The 22147-nt window shown below is 48.3% G+C and overlaps 1 protein-coding gene across 1 annotated transcript in view; it reads left to right on the top strand.

The window, feature by feature from the left end:
• Positions 1-211: 211 nt before the first annotated feature.
• LOC140385852 (adrenocorticotropic hormone receptor-like) overlaps positions 212-22147 on the top strand; it is a 156506-nt gene continuing 134570 nt past the window's right edge. Inside the window, exon 1 of the mRNA XM_072468442.1 lies at positions 212-383. The gene's annotated coding sequence lies outside the window, so the exon portion shown is untranslated. The remainder of the gene's footprint in view (positions 384-22147) is intronic.

Here is a 22147-nt window from a genome sequence, read left to right as displayed (position 1 = left end):
AAGACGGAGGCGAATGAAAAGTTCTGAGTGTCAGTCCGCGACTTGTTTGCGTTTTGGTGCCTACTGATGGTTTTATGGGTTCTTGATGAAATATAGAGAAGGACATTAAATCACAAGGTCTGCCGAGCACAGATGGAGGAAGGGTTTACGCATCCTCCCCCTTATCATAAAAAAAAAATCGCATCATATTACACAAAACGTCATCTGTCTCTCTTGACTCCCGAGTGCAGGCAATGTTTCAAAGCTCAGTTCACTTCTACTTATCGGTGGAATACATTTGTAGCTTCAATGTTCACTTCAGAGTCCTTCAGACAAAGCTGCCCAAAGACGATCATGAATGGAAACAGTTGAAGAGCGGAACAATTTCATCCAGCCATCGTGAGGTACCAGGTTTTATCCATTTTTGTTAAAGAACATGTCTGGCTGATTAGGAGATGGAGGTGAGCCAGTCGCTGCTGTAAACAAGTAGTTTAGGCTGTTTTCTGCACATTACCAGCTTTTAGGACTGTTGTTGTCAGTCGCTGAACCTTTTTAGCAGCAGCTTGTTCCCTACAAATCACTCCTAATGCACATCATGTGCCTCCTTACTCCCAACCAGCTGTAAATTTGCATTTGTTTCACGGTGCAGTCAAACTCAAGTCGGTCAGAAAGCTTCAGAATATTTTATTAAACTTGTGTCGGACAGCAAAAACTCCCACCTTTGCATGTTTAGCTTTGAGCTGATGTGACAATGCATTTATACCGGGGGGTTTCGCCTTGGCATTCTGGATGCACAGGGATTGGATTGGATTTGTTTATTGTCACGTGTACCGGGGTACAGTGAAAAGTATTTTTCTGCGAGCAGCTCAACAGATCATTAATTACATGAAAAGAAAAGAAAAAGTAAATACATAATAGGGCAACACAAGGTACACAATGTAACTACATAGACATCGGGTGAAGCATACAGGGGTGTAGTGTTAATCAGGTCAGTCCATAAGGCAGCAAGGTAGCATTGTGGATAGCACAATTGCTTCACAGCTCCAGGGTCCCAGGTTCGATTCCGACTTGGGTCACTGTCTGTGCGGAGTCTGCATATCCTCCCCGTGTGTGCGTGGGTTTTCTCCGGGTGCTCCGGTTTCCTCCCACAGTCCAAAGATGTGCGGGTTAGGTGGATTGGCCATGATAAATTGCCCATAGTGTCCAAAATTGCCCTTAGTGTTGGGTGGAGTTACTGGGTTAGGGTGGAGGTGTGGACCTTGGGTGGGGGTGCTCTTTCTAAGAGCTGGTGCAGACTCGATGAGCCGAATGGCCTCCTTCTGCACTGTAAATTCTATGATATCTATGATAAGAGGGTCATTTAGGAGTCTGGTAACAGTGGGGAAGAAGCTATTTTTGACTTTGTTCCTGTGGGTTCTCTGACTTTTGTGTCTCCTGCCCAATGGAAGAAGTTGGAAGAGTGAGTAAGCCGGGTGGGAGGGGTCTTTGATTATGCTGCCCGCTTTCCCCAGGCAGCGGGAAGTGTAGATGGAGTCAATGGATGGGAGGCAGGTTCGTGTGATGGACTGGGCGGTGTTCACGACGAAGTTTCTTGCGGTCCTGGGCCGAGCAGTTGCCATACCAGGCTGTGATGCAGCCCGATAGGATGCTTTCTATGGCGCATCTGTAAAAGTTGGTCAGAGTAAGTGTGGGCATGCCAAATTTCCTCAGTTTGCTGAGGAAGTACAGGCGCTGTTGTTTTTGGTGGTAGCGTCGACGTGGGTGGATCAGGACAGATTGTTGGTGATGTACATCCCTAGGAATTTGAAACTGCTAACCATCTCCACCTCAACCCCGTTGATGCTGACAGAGGTGTGTACAGTATTTTGCTTCCTGAAGTCAATGACCAGCTCTTTAGTTTTGCTGGCACTGAGGGAGAGAGTGTTGTCGCTGCACCACTCCACTAGGTTCTCAATCTCCCTCCTGATAGTTTCCTGTCAATTTCGACCATGCTCCGAGACTTCTGTGCTCTCACTTTGAATACACGAATAGGATGGGAATAGAGCGATTCGGACCCGGGAGTGCAGAAGGTTTTAGTTTAAACAGGCATCATGGCAGGCGCAGGCTTTGAGGGCCGAAGGGCCTGTACCTGTGTTACTATTCTTTGTTCTTTAATAACATCAACTGTTGCAACATGCTGAGAAGTGGCAGATAACAGTGGACAAAATCAAACTGAGCTCTGCTTGTCCTCTCAGCTAAACATGAAAGGTCCAATAGCACTATTTCCCAGAATAGCAGGGAAGTTATTGGCGGTGACCTGGTTAAACATACCTCAACCAGAACCATTGAATCTGCTCATTAATCCCTTGCTGTTTTTGGGATCTTCCGGTGTGCAAATTTCCTGTTGTGCTATCCTGGAGGATAACAGTGACTGCATTTCAAAAGGTACTCCATTTGCAGTACATGGGACATCCTGATGTTGTGTAGGGCACTACGTAAAGGCACATCTTTCTTTCTCGACATTCAGAGAAACCCAACCAACGCCCCCCTCCCCCCCCCCCCCCCCCGAATGTTCAGCCTGTACTCTTTCAATGCTCGGACAGCAAAGTTCCATTATTTGTGGGCCATGCGTGCGGTGGAAATAGGTAACTAAGGTCACTCACTGCAGAAGCATCCATCCTGTAATCATACAGTGCCTTTCCTTGACACTGGGTCCGCACAGTGTTACAATCAAAACCCTCCCGTCACTCCCCTCCTCTGAGTTGTTCTTTCTCTGTGAACTTAAGTACGTCATAGACCTTGTCTTCTTCATTCTAACCTTCCTCTGACAATCTGCGGGCTTTCAAACCCCAAGGTGGGTGTGTGCGCCTTGCTGATTTATAACTCTTCTACCCCACCTCTTCCCCCTGCCTTGGTGCCCCCACTATTCCCCTGATCCTTTAACCTTGGTATCTCAATAACATTCAAAAAGACATACTGCCGCTGCCAACTGGGCTCTGTCGCAAGGAGGGCTGCTGGCAAACTCTCCTCGGAGGTTTCTGCTTCTCCGCTGTGCCATGTGTCAGTGTGTGTCTGTGGCTGCTAATTGAATCTCCCCGACATTAAGCCTAATCAAACAAATCCGAACTGACGCTCTCTTTCAGCAGCTGTTTCCTCGTCCAAACTGAACAGCTGTCGCTCACGGCAGATGTACCCGCCCTGTAACCATACGGTGCTTTCCCTCCACGCTGTGTCCATGCAGTGCTGCAATCATTGTGATTTACATCAAATGACACAGAGCACGGAGAACAGAAACAGCCCATTCGGCCCTAACTGCTCGAGGCGGCTGTTTATGCTCCACACAACCACATTCAAAAATGAAGAGGGGCTGGTTAGGCTGGGGTTGTTTTCCATCGAGGAGAAAAAGCTGAGGGATCTTATCATAGATTATCATAGAATTTACAGTGCAGAAGAAGGCCATTCGGCCCATCGAGTCTGCACCGGCTCTTGAAAAGAGCACCCAACCCAAGGTCAGCACCTCCACCCTATCCCCATAACCCAGTAACCCCATTCACCCAACACTAAGGGCAATTTTGGACATTAAGGGCAATTTATCATGGCCAATCCACCTAACCTGCACATCTTTGGACAGTGGGAGGAAACCGGAGCACCCGGAGGAAACCCACGCACACAGGGGAGAATGTGCAGACTCCACACAGACAGTGACCCAAGCTGGAATCGAACCTGAGACCCTGGAGCTGTGAAGCAATTATGCTAACCTCTATGCTACTGTGCTGCCCTATAGTGCTGCCTTGGTTTGGGGGAGGAGACCCTCCGGGGAGTGCTCGTTGATTTGTTATGTTGTAGGTGTAACATAAGCGGTTTCCTTGTGGTGCACTTGACAAAGGAAGGTTCAGACATGGAGATAACTTCAACACGTTGAATAAACTATTTACACTTCTATTACTCGGGTTCGACACTACTGCTAATCCTACTATAGCTACCCAGACTGACTAACCAGTTGCTGCAATCCACGTGGTGGGTGTAATACTGAATTAACCCTGCGTCTCTTCTCACTGACTGTCTCCACTGGAAAGAGGCAAATCACGTGTGTGGTGGCCTTTATATATGGGTTGGTGTAATGCCCCCCTGTGGTCGTGTCACCTCCCTGTGTATCGTGAATGTCCATTGGTCGCATCCTATCTGACTTATCTATTGGTTGAGTGTGTGTGTGTGATGTTTCTGGTGCTCCCTCTAGTGTCTAGCTAGCCTACATGCATTTACATTGTTGCACATCACCACATCCCCCTTTTTTATATGTTCATATTTTCTGTACACTTTAAGAAAATTGAACAAAGAACAGGTTGATCAGGTAAGGCATATACAAGTCATGGGAACAGTGATTAAACAATAAGTCCAAATCATTCAAGTGAGTCCAAAAACCATCAATCATCATGGTCAAATGTCTCTCCTGGTTATGAACACCGATTACTGATACTCTGGGCCAACCCCTGCATTTTAGGGTGCCACCAAGTGTCCAGCAACAAATCACTAGTCCCCCGAGCCCCACAATGAGTTGCAAAGTGTACACATTTGATGACCCATAAAGCCAGTACATCAGGCATACAAGTCTGATGTGCTGGCGTGGTCCATAAAGAGGACACAGAATCATATGTACAACCTAACCGTTTCCACATTTGTTTATCACTCTCAGGAGCGTCCTCCTGTAACCTTATGACGTCTTGGATGGTTGGCATTGACTTGTCAGAAGCAGACATATTTATAGTAGATCGTTTAGTCTGACTTAACATTTTAGGCACCATCACTTGCGGAATTTGCGCGGCTGTCCGCGCTGCACAATCTGCTTGTTCATAACCAACGTCAACTGGGGTCTTACCATTTGTGTGGGCAGCGCATTTAATAACGGAAATCTGCGCAGGCATAAGGAGGGCCTGCAGTAAGTCATTAACTAAACCCCGGTGGGATATTTGACCACACATAATCATGTCAGGTTGTTCTGACGAAATGTCACTCAAATCGCCCCTTATTGTGGTAGTTTCCTGAATCAAGGCTAAACAGTCGTGGCCAGGTGCGTCTTCATGGACAGGGGGACCACTAAGAAAACAGGCTGGATTGATAGTGGTACAGTGTTTAAATGTCAGACGTGGATTGTTCAAAAGGTATACCTCATACCTATTCTGACGAGCTGCGGCAAGATGCTGAGCCTGCAGTTGCCTCAGTAGTGCGATGACCGAGTGGGAGCTCTACACCGTAATATCCTGTTGGAGGGTGAGAGCATGTAACGGCTATGCGATGGCATTGATTGAACGTAAATCCTGTACTAATCGGTACTGGTCTGGTTTGGCTGGTTTAGGCACAGCAAGTATGGGGGTGTTACATTCTGATTGGCAAGGGACCAAAATACCCTGTTGCAACAGCTCTTGAATTAATTTGCCTATAGACGGAGCAGCTTGGGATTTCAGGGGGTATTGCCGAATGGAAGGTAGCTTTACATGATCCTTAATCGTTACCTTTATAGGTGTAACATTTGTCTTCCCACTTGTGATGGGTATTTCGCACAGACCTGTGGATTGACATATTCCAAAACATCATGTCCCTAGTGATGCTGCAGTCGAGTGTTAATTGTTTCAGGGACCTCAAAATATTTTATGGCAGTGCCGTCCGGCATGACTTGAAGTGCGTACTCTGTTGGATCCGAATGATCCACTGCCCTCCTTACCATTTGCCCCAGATCCCTGGCATGGTACTGGTCGTGGACCTGACGTGTAATATGAGGGCTTACCGAAGCTGACTGTGGCCATAAATGTGGTGATATTGTAACAAAATCGGCTGTACCTTCTTTTCCCGTGACTGTGGCTGTAACCTTGACTGGCCATTCGGTCCCAATTAATGGCCGGTATTTGGCCTCCAACTCCCTGTTTTGTCCAGTTCTGTCATAGGCCAGGGTAACGTGATGCAGTGACTGTTCAATGTCTAATGTCCACCACTGGGAGGTGATAGAAATATAGCACTGTTGTCTCATCCTCCATGATTTAACAGTTACCCCCTCGTCTCCGCACTCTAGCTGTAGCTGGAAGATACACAGTAAATCTCGGGCCAACAAGTTACAGTCCAATCCAGTAGTCACTACAAACTGATGATCTGCAGACTTATTCTCGTAAGTGACTGTCACAGGTTCAGAAATAGGATACTCACACACCTATCCTTGGAACCCCGACAATTGCTGCATGTGGTCGGATAGTGGTAGTCGAAGTTCTGATTGCACAGAAGACATGGCTGCTCCAGTGTCGATTACAAATGAGTGATGTTGATCTCCTATCTGCAGAGAGATAATAGGTTCCCTGTCCGATTGGAGAGTCCTTATGACTAAATTAGCTAGTCAATCCTGTGTTGGGAAAGGGTTTGCCTGGGAGAAGTCAGTGTATCTCGTCTGTCCTCCCCTTGGTGGGTACCCCCTCCTTTGGGTCGGATAATCTCCTTCTGCTGCCTGTCTTTTAAAGAGGCATTCCTGTCGCCAGTGATCTGCACGGCCGCAATTAAAACATGCATTGCTCCCTCTATATCTGCCCCGTCCTCTTCTCCCAGTAGACCAATGGCCCCTCAGAGGGGGCGGCGGTTGTAAAGCTGTTGATGCATACGGTGGGCCATAAAAAGGAGCTGAGGGTCCCTTTGGGTGGGTTTGGTATCCTCCCCCTCGCTGATCCACCCACCCAAAGACACAATATTGGGGCTCCTGCTGGTAAACTACCATTTCTGCCGCTTGTTGGGGTCGCAGATCATCCTTTTTCATTACATACTCAGTCTTAACCTTTGTAACTGAGCCTCCTTCCTGGCCTACACCCTCCTTCCAATAAAATCTGACTGCCCTTGCCATCTGGGAAGGGTCGTTCTCTGTCCAATTCATGTTATTACATTTCACAGCAGTAGCCACAGAAGGTGGTAGGCAATGCATTAACATAGCACAATATTGAGGGGAATTCTGACCATTTTGATATAGCAAGTCGCCTGACTGCCCACGGTAGATTTCATTAAAACGCTCCAGAAATTCCTCTGGCTCTTCAATCTTCTTAGGTTTTAGGTCTAAGATAACAGAAAGATTTATGGGCTTTTGAAATGTGCTATTCAACGCATTCAGGATCTGTGTCCTTCTATCGTTGTCTAACGCATGGGCTTGCTGAAGTGCGGCGTGGCTAGCATAATTCAAGTGATTGGTATCTTCCTAATCGGCAACTGTCTCCGAGTCTCACCAGGGGGCACTCTAGCTATTTCCTCTGGTTCTTCCAAGACTTCGACATCCCTCCCTGTCACTAGAGGGAGTTCTTTCTCTTCAAAATCATCTGTTGCAGCTCCCTTTGTTCTGAAATTTGCGGTTTCCCCTTGGTTTGGAGGGATTTAGGTGGTATGCTTAATTGTTTCTGGTTAGGATCAAGCCCTTCTCTTGCTGTCCGAGATCTGGTCCTCGAGCTAACTGGGCTTGCGGAACAGAGCTCCTCTTTCTCTACTGATCGTGAAGATGGTAAATCAGGACCCACACTATCAACGAAAAAGGGCTGGAATTACTGGCATGATTGGAATCTGGGGAGCAGTGACTGGATATAAATTATTATACTCTGGTGGTTCTGGAATTAGTGCAGACAATGCTACAGGTGCAGTCAAAACTTTTACTGACATTTTTAAATTATTGAATTAATCATTTTCTGTCAATTCAAGGCCAGCCATTGAACTACGTAGCCCATCTTTTGTTTGACCCGTGCCTTTCCTGTCTCTACTTGCGCGTTTTTTTTTTTTCTTGGCAAAACGATTGAAAAGGTTCTAACAGTGTTCTTTTAAAACTTAAAATGTTTGAAAATTCAAATTGAATTACTGCAACTTGCAAGCTTAGCTCTGATCTCAACTCAGAACTAAATTTACGATTTGCTTAACACAAACTTGTATAACATTTACAACTTAATTAATTCTTTATCTCAACAATTTTTCTTTTAACAAGTTTTTCTTACATTCACAAAAATGTTGGCAAAGTCAACTATCATCTCCAGATTTACACTTTTTTAAAATGGTGTCAGTGATCTTCTTTAAGTTTCTATTAATTCACAAATAAAATGAGATAAACATTATTTCAAGTAAGTAAAACTTAAGATTCTGGCAATTTCAATCAATTGCTTTCGAAAATAATAACTTTTATCAAAGAGGTGGAGAAACCCACTGGTTTCCTTTAATTAATTCAAAACGTAACTTTGCTGGAGTTCACTGACTCAAAGGAAAGGTATCCGATTACACTACAGGCTGCTGCTGTTATCTCAAGGCCTGAGTGAGAAGCACAGTCTGTCGTCTTTAACTTTGGCTGCTGCTGTTAACCCTTTGAGAGACTTCTGCTTCAACCAACATGCAGCATCCAGCTCTTGAAATTTATCCAAGCAATTCCCCACAATCTCAACTAGTCCTCAGAACTGCGTTTTTCGCCACTACAGTCCAAGGGTACAATTTTAGCTTAATCAACTATAGATTTAAAACACTCGTGGAACTGAACCATCTTCCGATGTCCCATCAGTTAATCAACAACACTCGTAGAACTGAACCATCTCCCGATGTCCCATCAGTTAATCAACAACACTCGTAGAACTGAACCATCTCTCGATGTCCCATCAGTTAATCAACAACACAATTAACCCAAAACTGAACTATCAATTATGATATCCCATCAGTTTAATTTGCTAATCCCCAGACTGACCTTTGATTTCGTCAAGACGATCTTTCCGTACCAACCGTGAGTGACCAGACTAATCAGACGATAAGAAGAGGGGAAAAAGCAATGCACGGTGATTTTCCAGCTATACATTGTGGGCCCCTTCTTCCCACTCTCCCTGTTCATAATCAGTCTAATTCTGATTTCGCAGTTGGTCAGAACCGTCTTGAGAAATCCCGGGTTTCGGCACCAAATGACAAATCCCAAGTTTCTTTACCCGTCAGTCTGGCATCAATAAAAGTCGAGATGGATTTGCAGGTACAGCATTAGTTATTTTATTTAGCTTGCAAGCTTTCCTCAATTCTCAGGAGCACGAAGCACATCCTGCTTCGTAGACTTCTGGAATCAAGTGAGGCTGTAGAACAAAGGAGTCTGTACTGATACATTCAAATGGCATCAAGTTTCACATACACGATTCCCATAGGTCACCCTATATCCCTCCTGACCTGTTGATATATTCTGATTGGCTCACTTCCAATCCCTTCCTCTGGCCCCTATTACCCAGCATCCTTTTCTCCTCCTTTGGTGGACACACCTCTTCCTTGCTTTGCCATGCGGTCTGAAATCCTTTGTCTGTGAACTTACCAGAATGAGACTGGCCTATCTCTACATTACAGTAACTAATATCTCTAAAGTAACTATTTTATATCACATTCGTCAAAACTAGAACCTTGCATCTGATAGGAATATGCCATCTGGCCAGGCTGGGGTGCAGCAAATCCTGGGCTGTAACTAAGGCATCCAGTCTGTAGTGCAGATTGCAGTTGCGGTAGTCCTCCTTCGGTCTTGATTCTATTAGTGGGCAATCCGTAGTGCTGGCCTGTTTGAGAATATGCTGCATAGACTGCTGGCTGCTGCATGCCTGAATACTGGGTTTGTCCAGCATGAGCTGTCATTGGCTGCACTGCTGGTGTGGAAGAAATGTGTGGATTTAGCTGTGGTGAATATTGATGTATTCCTCTTGGACTGTAGCCGCTGCTTGTTATTACTGACCCAGTGTAATTGTCAAGTGATCCATCTCCTGTCGTTGTGGCATCTGCTGTCACCCAGAGTGTGCCATCACTGAGGTTGCGGCACTCCCTGTCTGGAGTAAAGTTCGGCTTACGTGAATGAGAGTCGGCGTTTGGTTGCTCCCCATCTGGAGTCTGGTCTGTTTTAACTGAGTCAGTGGTGTTTTGTTGATGCTCCCCGTCCGGAGTCTTAGCAGGAGTCAGTTGAGATTTCTTGAAGCTGCACGTCTGGAGTCGGAACATGCAGGAATGCATTGACTTGTGGAGAGGTTCGAGCGAATGAGGGTGGAAGTATTGTGGTGTCACCGGAGTCACCAGTGGTCTCACAGTGATCGTCGAGTGCCTCTGTACACACTAGCTGAGGCCTGTCACTTTGCTCATCTTGCATGGGAGGTGGGATGCTGTCGTCACTCGCCTCACATACCGTGGGTAGAGCCTCAGTAGCTGCTTGTTGTTCACTTGGGTTGGGTAAATTGTCAGAGTCTTCATCTGGTGGCGCAAACAATGTGGGTGGACTGTCATTGTCTTGCTGCTGTCCTTCATTTGGGCTTGGACTGTCATCGTCACTTTGTTCTTCACTGTAGCATGATAGACCGTCATGGTCGTCCTGCTGTGCACTGGAGCGTGGTAGACGTTCATAGTCTTCTTGCTGTTTACTTGAGCATGGCAGACTTGCATAGTCTGCCGCTAGTTGGTCAGAGGAGGTTGCTAGACCCTCATGGTCTTGTTCCTGCAAGGACTGCGGTGTGGAGTCTTGCGTGTCTTCTTTCTTAGAGTCGGGAACCCTGAGCGGTGTGTGGACCACGCTCTGTGTGGCAGCAGGCCGCTCTCTATGGGCTTGTACCGCTCTCTGTCTCTTGGTTTCAGGCTGCAGCATCATCCTGAACTCACGAGTTGGGATGTCATATCTGCTGGGCTGAAGATCCTCAAATCCGAAGAACGAATTCGCGTCTGCGTCGGATTCAATACGGGGGTCGCCATTTCTAATGAAAAAACCTTTGTCCAAATCGTAGTCTTCTAGGCCCATGTCATCACTGTTTGCGTCGGAGCTGTCATTGGGCTCGCGAGGTCCAGAGAAAATGTAACGGTCAGTATCGAAGTATTCGAGGTCGGAATCATCGGTTTGGGCGTAGGTAACTGCTTGTTGCAGGGTTCTTCGGAGGTTTATTTCATTTCCTGGTTCAATTTGAGCCATTGTGCTGTCATTCCAGGTGAAGGAAGGTTGTTTCACGGCTTTAAAAGATTTTTTCTTTGATTTGGGACATTTCCCCTTTAAATGGGTGTGGTCCGGGGCCTCTGACATCATGACGCGTGTGACGTAACACGTAGGAAGTGTTTGCACATGTGCAGATCGAGGTTCCTTTACTGATGGTTGTTTTCGTTCTGCGCACTTCTCGCGCAACTGCGCAGTCCCTTTAGAAAGATGGCCGCCAACCAAAATCGTTCTCTGCTCCGGGATTTTGGCCTTGAGGCTAGTCCTGGCGCTTCTCTTACCTTTTCTTGCTGGTTGGAGTGTGTTTTCCTCACAGTATTTGCCGAATGTGTCCAGGACTGCCTGGAAGTCGCTCCTGTTTTGCCTCTTGGAGAACTTGAATTTTTTAAAGATTTCTTCTGCTCTGGCACCGGCAATGGTGAGGAGAAGCTCTGTTTTTTCAGCATCGCCCACTTCTTCTAGTTCGGCTGCCACCAGGAAAATTTCAAACTTTTGCCGGAACGCCCGCCAGTTTTCGCGGAGATCGCCGCGGCACTGGAGCTGCTGCGGAACCCGGATCTTGAACATCTTGCCTGGGTATCGTTGCTGGTTGTCACTGTACGCTGAGGTATGGCTATATGGATTGAAACAGTTCACTGCTGGTACCATGATTTGTTATGTTCTCAGTGTAACATAAGCGGCTTCCTTGTGGTGCACTTGACAAAGGAAGGTTCAGACGTGGAGATAACTTCAACATGTTTATTAAACTATTTACACTTCTATTACTCGGGTTCGACACTACTTCTAATCCTACTATAGCTACCCAGTCTGACTAACCAGCTGCTGCAATCCACGTGGTGGGTCTAATATTGAATCGACCCTGTGTCTGTACTCACTGACTGTCTCCACTGGAACGAGGCAGATCATGTGTGTGGTGTCCTTTATATATGGGTTGGTGTAATGCCCTCCTGTGGTGGTGTCACCTCTGTGCGTATCGTGAATGTCCATTGGTCATGTCTTATCTAACTGATCTATTGGTTGAGTGTGTGTGTGTGATGTTTCTGGTGCTCCCTCTAGTGTCTAGCTAGCCTACATGCATTTATATTGATGCACATCACCACACTGGTGTTTTGACAGTAAGTAATAATAAACCTCTTTGTGCTCCAACCTGCGGCTTATGCGTGGCTGATTGCCTCGGACCTAACACGTCCTTAAAATAACAAATAAAAGATATTATCATCCCATCAGCGGTCTCACAATCAAACATAAATCTCAAATCTTTTCACCTAATACTACATGGAGGAATAATAAGCCAAGTTATGAAAATTAACATTTAGGACGGGCAGTTATACCACAGTTGTACCAAAATCATCCAGAACCAGAAATATTTTCATTTCTATGGCACCTCTTATGACGTCCAAAGCCTTTTACTATACCTTTTGAGGTATGGCCACTGTAGGAAGACGAGATCAGACAATTGGCGCATAGCAAGATCCCAAAACTGCAATGTGATCATGACCAGAGGAGAGCTCCTCTGTTCTTCAAATAGAGGTGTGAAGGTTTCCTGGGTAATTCAAATGAAATTCGAATTGATTTTGATTTAATGGGATTCCTTACAGGAGGGAGAGAAAGCAGTCCTGTTACACCTTCCATAAAGAGTATGTGTTGTCATATAGGGAACATCTTCAGTAAGAGATTAACCGGACAATCTAATATCATTCTCTAACAGCAAGTAAAAATATAAATATCACCTTTCACAATTTAAGGGTATTCCAAAGCCCTTTACCGCCAACAATGTGTGAGGAGCACGTGGGCCTCTTTGTCTCTTGGATGATCGTGACCATCTGATCAGCTACCTCTGCCACTTCCCTCCCTTCCACTTGTGGTGATATGCATCACTGTAAATATACAAGGGGTTAATGTAGATACACTAGGACTGAGTAAACACTAGAGGGAGCACCAGAGACATCATGACACACAGACATTCAACCAATAGTACAGTAAGATAGGGCACGACCAATGGGCAGTCAAGACACCCAGAGGTGACACTACCACAAGGGGGCTACCCATATTACCATGTTGTGTTCTGCTTCTTCATGTAGCATAAGCTGCTTCCTTGATGTATGCTCTGACAAAGGAAGGTTCAGACTTGGAGATAGGTTTAACACATTTATTGAACAGTTGACAATTCTCCTACTTGAGTTCGACTCTCCTGCTGATCTTACGATAGTAACTCAATCTAACTAACCAGTCTGCTCTAATCCATGCGGTGGGTGTGATGCTCTGATCTGCCCCTGTCTCTCACTAAGTGTCGCCTGTGGAAAGAGGAAGAGCATGTGTGCCCTGTCCTTTTATATGGGTAGCCCTGGTAGTGTCACCTCTGGGTGTGTCTTGACTGCCCATTGGGCGTGTCCTATCTTACTGACCTATTGGTTGCATGTCTGTGCCTAGAGAAAGTGGGTGGGATGCCCTGTTCCCTTTTGTTGAGGTGTCCATAAGTAAAGCACAGTTGTTATTGTAAAGGTTTGTTCACAAGAGTTCATTAAGCTGAGGGTCGTGAGAGGAACTGAATGAATGTAAACAGCAGATGATGAAATGAACATATCCCTCGTTCTTCCTGCCTCCCTGACCAGTGTCATAAAGGACAAATCGAATCAATGTGGAAATGTATCTCAAGTATCCACAAAAAATAATGTGCATTTCTAAATCAGATACACATGCTTGAGTTCAGAAATGTATCCAGTTATCATTTTGGTATTTACTCAGCCCCACCCAATGTACTGGAAGTTTTTTAATAATTCCCTTTTTAATTGAGATGCACACACCTTTACTACAGTCCATGTTGTTAAAAACAAAACTACAAGAAACCAAGTCGAACCACATTTGAGTTTCTTCTCGCAAACCAGACTTAAAGATGTTGCATAAGATAAAAGCAAATTGCTGCGGATGCTGGAATCTGAAACAAAAACAGAAAATGTTGGACAATCTCAGAGGGTCTGACAGCCTCTGTGGAGAGAGAATGGAGCTGATGGGCGTGGTTTAATGGAAAGGTTTCTTAGTGTGGTACCGAGCGGGAACTGTCGCGAGCTTCCCGGCGCTTGACCCGGCGAGGTCAAACGTTAATTGCTCTACTTAACGAGGCCCCAGGGTTTCACACCGCAAATGATGGCCCCGTCGGCTATTTCGCCAGGACTGCACCCACCAGCTCCCCGCTAACAAGGGAGAGCAGCACTTAAACCAATCGGGGACAGATATGTACAGCATTAAAAACCATTGTGTCATGATATGCAAACATGCAACCAATGAACACTCAGAATAGGACACAACCAATGGGCAGTCAGGACTCTCAGAGGTGGCATCACCACAAGGGGGCATGATATAAACACTATAAAAGGGATGAGGCACTCACACCCTGCCTCTTCCCACAGACAGACATCTAGAGAGTGAGACAGGGTTGATCAGCAGCATCACACCCCAGCACATGGCTTAGAGCAGGCTGATACAGTTAGACTGAGTTACTGCAGTTAGATTAGCAGAGAGTCGAACTCATTTGAGAACAGTCTTAATAGTTCAATAAACACGTTGAACTTATTTCAGAGTGTGGAGCATCCTTTAGTTAACACTGCATCAAGTAGCAGCCTGTGTTATCCGAAGCAGCATAACACAACACATTGCACCCAAGAAATATGACACCCCTCCCCGCTGCAACGCAGGCTGCTCCCTACAGGGGCTCCACCCCCCCTTCCCCTCCCCCGCTGAGTGCTGGGGCAGCAACAACAGTGCCCCGGGCTCGTTGCCTCCTCGGGTCCCCACAGCAGCCTTTCCGCCAGCTTCACGTTTTAAAAGGAGATGTAATCGAAACCCGCGTGACCACTTACTGGGGAGGGGGTTAGATAGCGGGAGACTGTGAGATAGGGGGCCGCTCCCATTAATTGAATGGAAATTGACTTTAAGTGGTGACTATTGGTTTCTCGCCACCCCACAGCGGGATCCAGCTTCCGTCAGCGGGAGCGGGCCGGTTAGTTCGCAAACCAATTGGCGCCCGAGCACGGTTCTCGATTCTGGCCTCTCCCGCAATCTGACAGCGCGTCACACTCTCGCTCAAGCGCGACACGGCTGTAAAATCGGGACCAACGGTTCAAGTCTGGGTGATTCTAAGATTTGAAATACTGGAATGATGAATATCCTGGCCTAATCTGTAGTTCTTTAGCGTTTGGTTTTATCTAGACCCTTTTGACATGCTGCTGAAACCGAACAACAGTTTTGCAGAGTTTCTGCTCAGATATCAGTTTTTCCAGACATATTCCCTATACGTTTCCCAGACATCTGGATTCAATTGAGGCTTTTTTTACCCAGGAAATCCAGCACTTCGGCATTCGTGGGAAAAGAGATTATTGGCGCATGCACAGATTTAAGGTTCAACAGCAAGGAAGTTGAGCAACAGAGACCCTTCTGAAATGAAATGAAAATCGCTTATTGTCACAAGTAGGCTTCAATGAAGTTACTGTGAAAAGCCCCTAGTCGCCACATTCCGGCGCCTGTTCAGGGAGGCCGTTACGGGAATTGAACCGTGCTACTGGCCTGCCTTGGTCTGCTTTCAAAGCCAGCGATTTAGCCCTGTGCTAAACAGCCCCTGATAATGAGTGACTTATTTGAGGACAACTTGCAGATGGTAGTGTTCACTTGGTCCACTACCCTTAATAATAACCTTTTATTGTCACAAGTATGAAGTTACTGTGAAAAGCCCCTAGTCGCCACATTCCGGCGCCTGTTCGGGGAGGCTGGTACGGGAATTGAACCCGCGCTGCTGGCCTTGTTCTGCATCACAAACCAGCTGTCTAGCCCACTGAGCTGACCTTCTAGGATCTTCTAGGACCTTCTGTGGTACTTAAGGAAGTGTAATTAGAATCAAAGGAAGCAACAGCACAGTGCGAGGCCATTCGGCCTGGAGAACCTGTGCCTGCTCTTTTCGAGGAACAATCAAAATTTGCGCCATTCTCCCACTCTTTCCCCGTATCTCTTCGTATCGCCACAATTTCATCTCTGTCACGTATTTATCCAATTAATGCAGTGAATTCGCAATCCTAACCACTCAATGAGTGGGAATTTCCGACTTTTCCTGCCATCGGGAAATTCCGGTCCCGTCGAAGGCGATCCCCCCCCCCTCCCGCCCCGCCTACCCCCACCCCCATGGTGGGTTCCCCTGGGGCGGGGCGGGCGAGACACACAAGCCGCCGTAACATGGGAACGAAAGATCCTGCCAACGGCCAATGACAAGCTGCCTCCCCCATCGGGAAACACACCATGGGGATGGGGGGGGGGGGTGAGTTCTCATCCATTTTGTAAAAAGGTTTTTCCTCACCTCGCCTGGGGCTCTCCTGTCAGCACCTCCCTCCAAACCCACGCTCTTTAGTTATCAACTCTCGGAAACAGTTTCTCTTCATTTCCTCTGTTAAAACCTTTCAGGATTCTTTAGCACCTCAATCAAATCGCCTCTTAACCTTTCCTCTCTCAGGAGTTACGGCCTACATTTCCCAGAGGCCCTCCAGCGGGGGAGCCATTTTGTTTCCAACCCGCCCGTGGTGAAATGCGACACGTCTGGTTTTAAGATTGTTCAAATCCTGACATCCTGGGCACGCAGTCAGCAGCAAGCAGAGGAAAGGCAGCCAGAAAGTACCCAACAGCACCAGGGCGGAGCAGGATCGGATCCGGGAATTGTCTTGTGGGCGTCTCGCTTTCGGGAAATGGGGTTGGGGGAGATCTACAGCGGCGAAGGCCTCAGATTTACTTCTGAGTCCGAGGGGCTGACTCGCAATCCTCGCAGTCCGACAAGCAAAGTAAAGGAAATATACTCGCCTTTTTTTAACTTTTCAGGCTACGACACCACCACCCCGTTGTCTTCACTGGTCAAGAAATCCATTGCACTTCCGGTGGTGGCTATGAAGGACTAAGTCGCACATTTGGTGGCTCCCGCTCTGGTCGGACTTTCGGACCTTTCCCCCGGACTTTTTTCCGATTTTAAACGGTGAATTCGAAGGCTGAGGCGATTGGGCACCGTTTCCACATATCGGGGTATGGAAAAAAAAAACAGAAGTGCACGAAAAGGCAGAAATAGAAAGACAGGCAAGGGCTGTGCTGAAGCTGCAGCAGGAGTCAGCATGGCTGAGGACTGGACCCCTGGTGTGTCGGCCCAGCGATCAATGGAGAACTTGATGCAGGTCATCCAGGATGGCTTTGCCAAGCAGAAACGGGATGGCCTGGACCCGATTAAAGAATCGATTGATCGGCTGGAGCACAGATTGGACGCCCAGGATCGTGCAATCCCGAAGGTTGAGAAGGCGCTGGCTGAGCAGGTGGAGCATCAAACAGAGGTGGAGCTGGAGGTGGGGATGCTGCGGGACCAACAGAATAGGCTTCTGGAGAAGGTGGAGGACCTAGAGAATAGGTCCCGCTGGCAGAACTTAAGAATTGTCGTGTTCCCGGAGGGGTCTGAGGGAGCTGATCCTGGGGCATACGTAGCGGGTATGTTTGAAAAGTTGCTGGGGGAGGGGACATTCTCCCGACCCTTGGAGGTGGACAGGGCGTACAGAGCGCTTGCGAGGAAGCCGCGAACGGGGGACCCTCCAAAGGCAATGGTGGTGAGATTCCACAGGTTTCTGGATAAGGAATGTATTCTTCAGTGGGCCAAGCGAACGCGGAGCTGTAAATGGGACAACAGTATCCTGCGGGAGTACCAGGACCGGAGTTTGGAGGTAGCCAGGAAAAGGGCAGGCTTCAACCAAGTTAAGTCAGTCTTCTTCAAGAAACAGGTGAAGTTTGGACTGCTGTATTCGGCTCGTCTTTGGGTCACATTTAAGGGCCAGCATCATTATTTTGAGTCGCCCGAAGATGCGCTGTACTTTGCTAAAAGAAAAGGACTGGTGGGGGGGCTGAGAACTCTCGAACTTTGAGGCAACTTGTTGGCCTATATTGGGCCCTTTTCTTTTTTAAAGTTGTTTTTTTCTCCTCTTATTTTTTCTCTTCTGTTGTTGAGTTCTGTTTAAGAAAGGGGGGGGGGAAAGTTTTTTCCGTTTTCGGGTTTTCTTTTCGGTGGATGTTGGCAATGTCTTTTCCGTTGATGTGCACTTTTGTGGGTGGAAACGTGCTTGTTTAAGTTTTGGTGGGTGGGTTTTTTTTTGGCAGCTGGGTGATTGTGTGGGGATTGTTAGATGAGGGAATTTGTTTGTATGAGCGGGGGGTAGGGGAGCGAGGGAACAATAGGTGGGAGACTTTTTGGCGCTGGGGCAGGGGGCCACCAAGCTAGCTGGGCGAGCTAACTCACAGAAGTGCAGTGGGGGGTGTGCATATGTTTAGTTTACTATATGGGTTAGGTTTTAGAGTAGTGTTGCTGGGGGGGGAGGCAGTGGTTCTGCTGATGAGGGGGGGACTTCGGTGGAGGGACAGTGAGGAGGTCGGTGGTGGGGGCCGCTGGGGCGCGGGCCAGAGGAGGCGCAGCACAGGGGCTGGAGGCGGGCCCAAGAAAGGGGATGGCTGATCGGCGGAGGGGGGGGGGGCTGATCACCTGGAATGTTTGAGGGTTAAATGGGCCGGTTAAGAGGGCACATGTGTTCGCGCACCTGAGGGGACTGAAGGCGGACATGGTAATGATGCAGGAGACGCACCTTAGGGTAGTGGACCAGGTTAGATTGAAGAAAGGCTGGGTCAGTCAGGTCTTCCACTCAGGGCTAGACACAAAGACGAGAGGGGTTGCGATCTTGATTAATAAACGGGTGATATTTGAGATGGGTAGAATAGTTTCGGATGTGGGAGGTCGATATATTTTGGTTCGTGGTAAGCTGGAGGGGATGAAGGTAGTGCTGGTTAATGTAAATGTGCCAAATTGGGATGACGTGGAATTTATAAAGAGAATGTTAGGGAAGATACCGGACCTGGACTCGCTCAAGCTGGTCATGGGAGGGGGCTTTAATACAGTTATTGATCCTGGCCTGGATCGGTCATGCTCAAAAACGGGCAGGGTACCAGCAATGGCAAAGGAACTGAAGGGGTTTATGGAGCAGATTCGGGGGGGGGGGGGGGGGGGGGGGGTGGATCCATGGAGATTTAGGCAGCCGGGGGTGAAGGAGTTTTCCTTCTACTCCCACGTACATAAGGTATACTCTCGGATCGATTTCTTTGTTTTGGGTAGGGCCTTGCTGGCAGGGGTGGTGGACACGGGGTAGTCGGCGATTACGACCTCGGACCATGCTCCACACTGGGTTGACCTGCAGGTTAGCAAAGATAGCAATCAGCGCCCGCAATGCAGGTTGGATGTAGGGCTATTGGCGGACGAAGCGGTGTGCAAGAGGCTGAGGAAATGCATGCTGAATTACCTGCAGATAAAAGATACGGGGGAGGTCTCAGCAGCGGTGGTCTGGGATGCGCTGAAGGCAGTGGTGAGAGGAGAGCTGATCTCGATCCGGGCGTACAGGGTCAGGACGGATAGGGCAGAAACAGACCGACTGGTAAAAGAAATTCTACAAGTCGACAGGAGGTACACGGAGACTCCAGAGATAGGGCTTTTTAAGGGAACGGTGCAGGCTACAGGTGGAGTTTGGCTTGTTAACCACAGGGAGGGCAGTGGAACAGCTCAGAAAGGCGGAGGTGATACACATCATTGGTGAGAAGGCCACCAGGATGCTTGCACAGCAGCTCAGAAAGAGGGAGGCAAGGGTGAGCAAGGCGTTCAGGGATTTCTACAGCAGGCTGTACAGGTCGGAACCCCCTTCGGGGCCGGAGGGGATGAGGCACTTCCTGGAGGGGCTGACTTTCCCGAAGGTGGATGGGGAGCTGGTAGAAGGGCTGGGGGCCCCGATCGGGTTGGAAGAGATAGTGGAGGGCTTGAAGGCCATGCAGTCGGGTAAGGCCCCGGGACCGGATGGGTACCCAGCGGAGTTCTATAAAAAGTTCTCCGGGATATTGGGACCAGTGCTGATGAAGGTGTTTAATGAGGCAAGGGAAAGAGGGGTTCTGACCCAGACGATATCACAGGCCACGATTTCACTTATCCTGAAGCGGGACAAGAACCCGGAGCTATGTGGGTCTTACAGGCCGATTTCCCTGTTGAACGTTGATGCCAAACTGTTGGCCAAAATTTTGTCCTCTCGGATTGAGGATTGTGTGCCGAACGTCATTGTGGAGGATCAGACAGGGTTCGTTAAGGGCAGGCAGCTGGTGGCCAATGTAAGAAGGCTGTTAAACGTGATCATGATGCCCCCAGAGAGTAGGGAGGTGGAGGTAGTGGTCGCAATGGATGCGGAAAAGCTTTTGACCGGGTTGAGTGGGATTATTTATGGGAGGTTCTGGAACGGTTCGGATATGGGCGGGGCTTTATTGACTGTGTCAGGTTGCTGTACCAGGCTCCTGTGGCAAGTGTACGGATGAACAGGATGACTTTGGACTATTTCAGACTGCACCGGGGGACGAGACAGGGATGGCCCCTCTCCCCACTGCTGTTTGCGTTGGCTATAGAGCCGCTGGCAATTGCTCTGAGGGCCTCAAGGGGCTGGTCCAGTGGGTGGGGGGGGGGACACAGAGTCTCGCTGTATGCGGATGACCTGCTTTTGTATGTTTCAGGTCCAATTGAGGGGATGGTAGAAATTATGGGAATTTTAGGGGAATTCGGCCAGTTTTCGGGGTATAAGCTTAATATGGGAAAGAGCGAGATGTTTCAGGTCCAGGCGAGGGGTCAGGGGAGGCGACTGGGGGAACTGCCGTTCAGATTGGTAGGGGACAGTTTCAGGTACTTGGGTATCCAAGTGCCGCGGGATTGGGACCGGCTACATAAACTGTACTTGGCCCGGTTGGTGGATCAGATGAAGGAGGATTTCCGGAGATGGGATGCGCTCCCGTTGTCTCTGGCAGGCAGAGTTCAAATGGTGAAAATGACGGTCCCCCCGTGATTCCTATTTGTTTTCCAATGTCTCCCTATCCTCATCCTGCGGTCCTTTTTTAAGTGGGTCAATAAAGTTATAGCAGACTTTGTCTGGGGGGGCAAGTCCCCGCGAGTGAGGGGAGTAATGCTTGGGTGGAGTCGGGGGGTGGGTGGGCTGGCACTGCCGAACTTTAGTAATTAATACTGGGCGGCTAATATAGCCATGGTTAGGAAGTGACTGGGGGGGGGGGGGGGGGGGGGGGGGGGGCGCAGACCGAGGAGCTGAAGCGAAAGTGGGAGGAGGAGCTGGGGGGAGAGATAGAGGAGGGCCTTTGGGAGGACGCGTTGAGTAGAATCAACGCGACCGTGACGTGAGCCATGCTCAGCCTGATTCAATTCAAGGTCGTGCACCGAGCTCATGACAGTGGCCCGGATGAGCAGGTTCTTTGGGGTGGAGGATAGGTGCGCAAAATGTGCGGGAGGACCAGCAAACCATGTCCACATGTTCTGGGCATGTCCAAAGCTGAGGGGATTTTGGCAGGGGCTTGCTGACGTCATGTCCAAGGTATTAAATACAAGGGTGGCATTGAGTCCAGAGGTAGCGATTTTCAGGGTGTCGCAGGATCCGGGAATCCAGGAGGTGAAAGAGGCAGACGTTCTGGCCTTTGCTTCCCTGGTAGCCCGGAGGCGGATATTATTAGCATGGAGGGACTCAAAGCCCCGAAGTCGGAGAACTGGCTTTCGGACATGGCTAGCTTTCTCTGCCTGGAGAAAATTAAGTTCGCCCTGAGAGGGTCACTGTTAGGGTTCGCCCGGAGGTGGCAACAATTCATCGGCTTCTTCGCAGAGAATTCATCGTCAGCAGAAGGGCGGGGAGGGTGATAGGTTAGCGTAGATTAGGGGGTTAAGTAATGGTGGGACCTGTGGGGGAGGGAGGCAGTGTTTGCACTATGTTTATATTTTCATGTACATTGGTTATATTGCTGCTGTTCCAATGCCAAAAAATAATACCTCAATAAAATGTTCATTAAAGAAAAAGAAATCCATTGCAATTTACTACTTGGCCCGGCCTGCTCAAATTAGGGCCAGGTTTTGATGGTCCTTGGACAAAGCAGCAGCTCGTAGCTTCATAAACTATTATTCCAGTTGTGAGAAAATCACAAATCCTCCAACTGGCTGTGAGTACCACCGCGGGTGATCCCTGCGGTATCGCCAACGGACACTTTTCCAATCCACTCCTGACCAGCTTCCTATCTTCCACCCTTTATAAGCTTCAGCTTAGCGAAACCTCTACAGCCCGTGTCCTAACTTGCACTCCAATCATTCATCACTTG

The sequence above is a fragment of the Scyliorhinus torazame genome, chromosome 11 (assembly GCF_047496885.1).
Source record: "Scyliorhinus torazame isolate Kashiwa2021f chromosome 11, sScyTor2.1, whole genome shotgun sequence".
NCBI classification, from domain to species: Eukaryota; Metazoa; Chordata; class Chondrichthyes; order Carcharhiniformes; family Scyliorhinidae; genus Scyliorhinus; species Scyliorhinus torazame.
The sequence above is the reverse complement of the archived record's forward strand: the minus strand, read 5'-3'. Positions and strand labels throughout refer to the sequence as shown.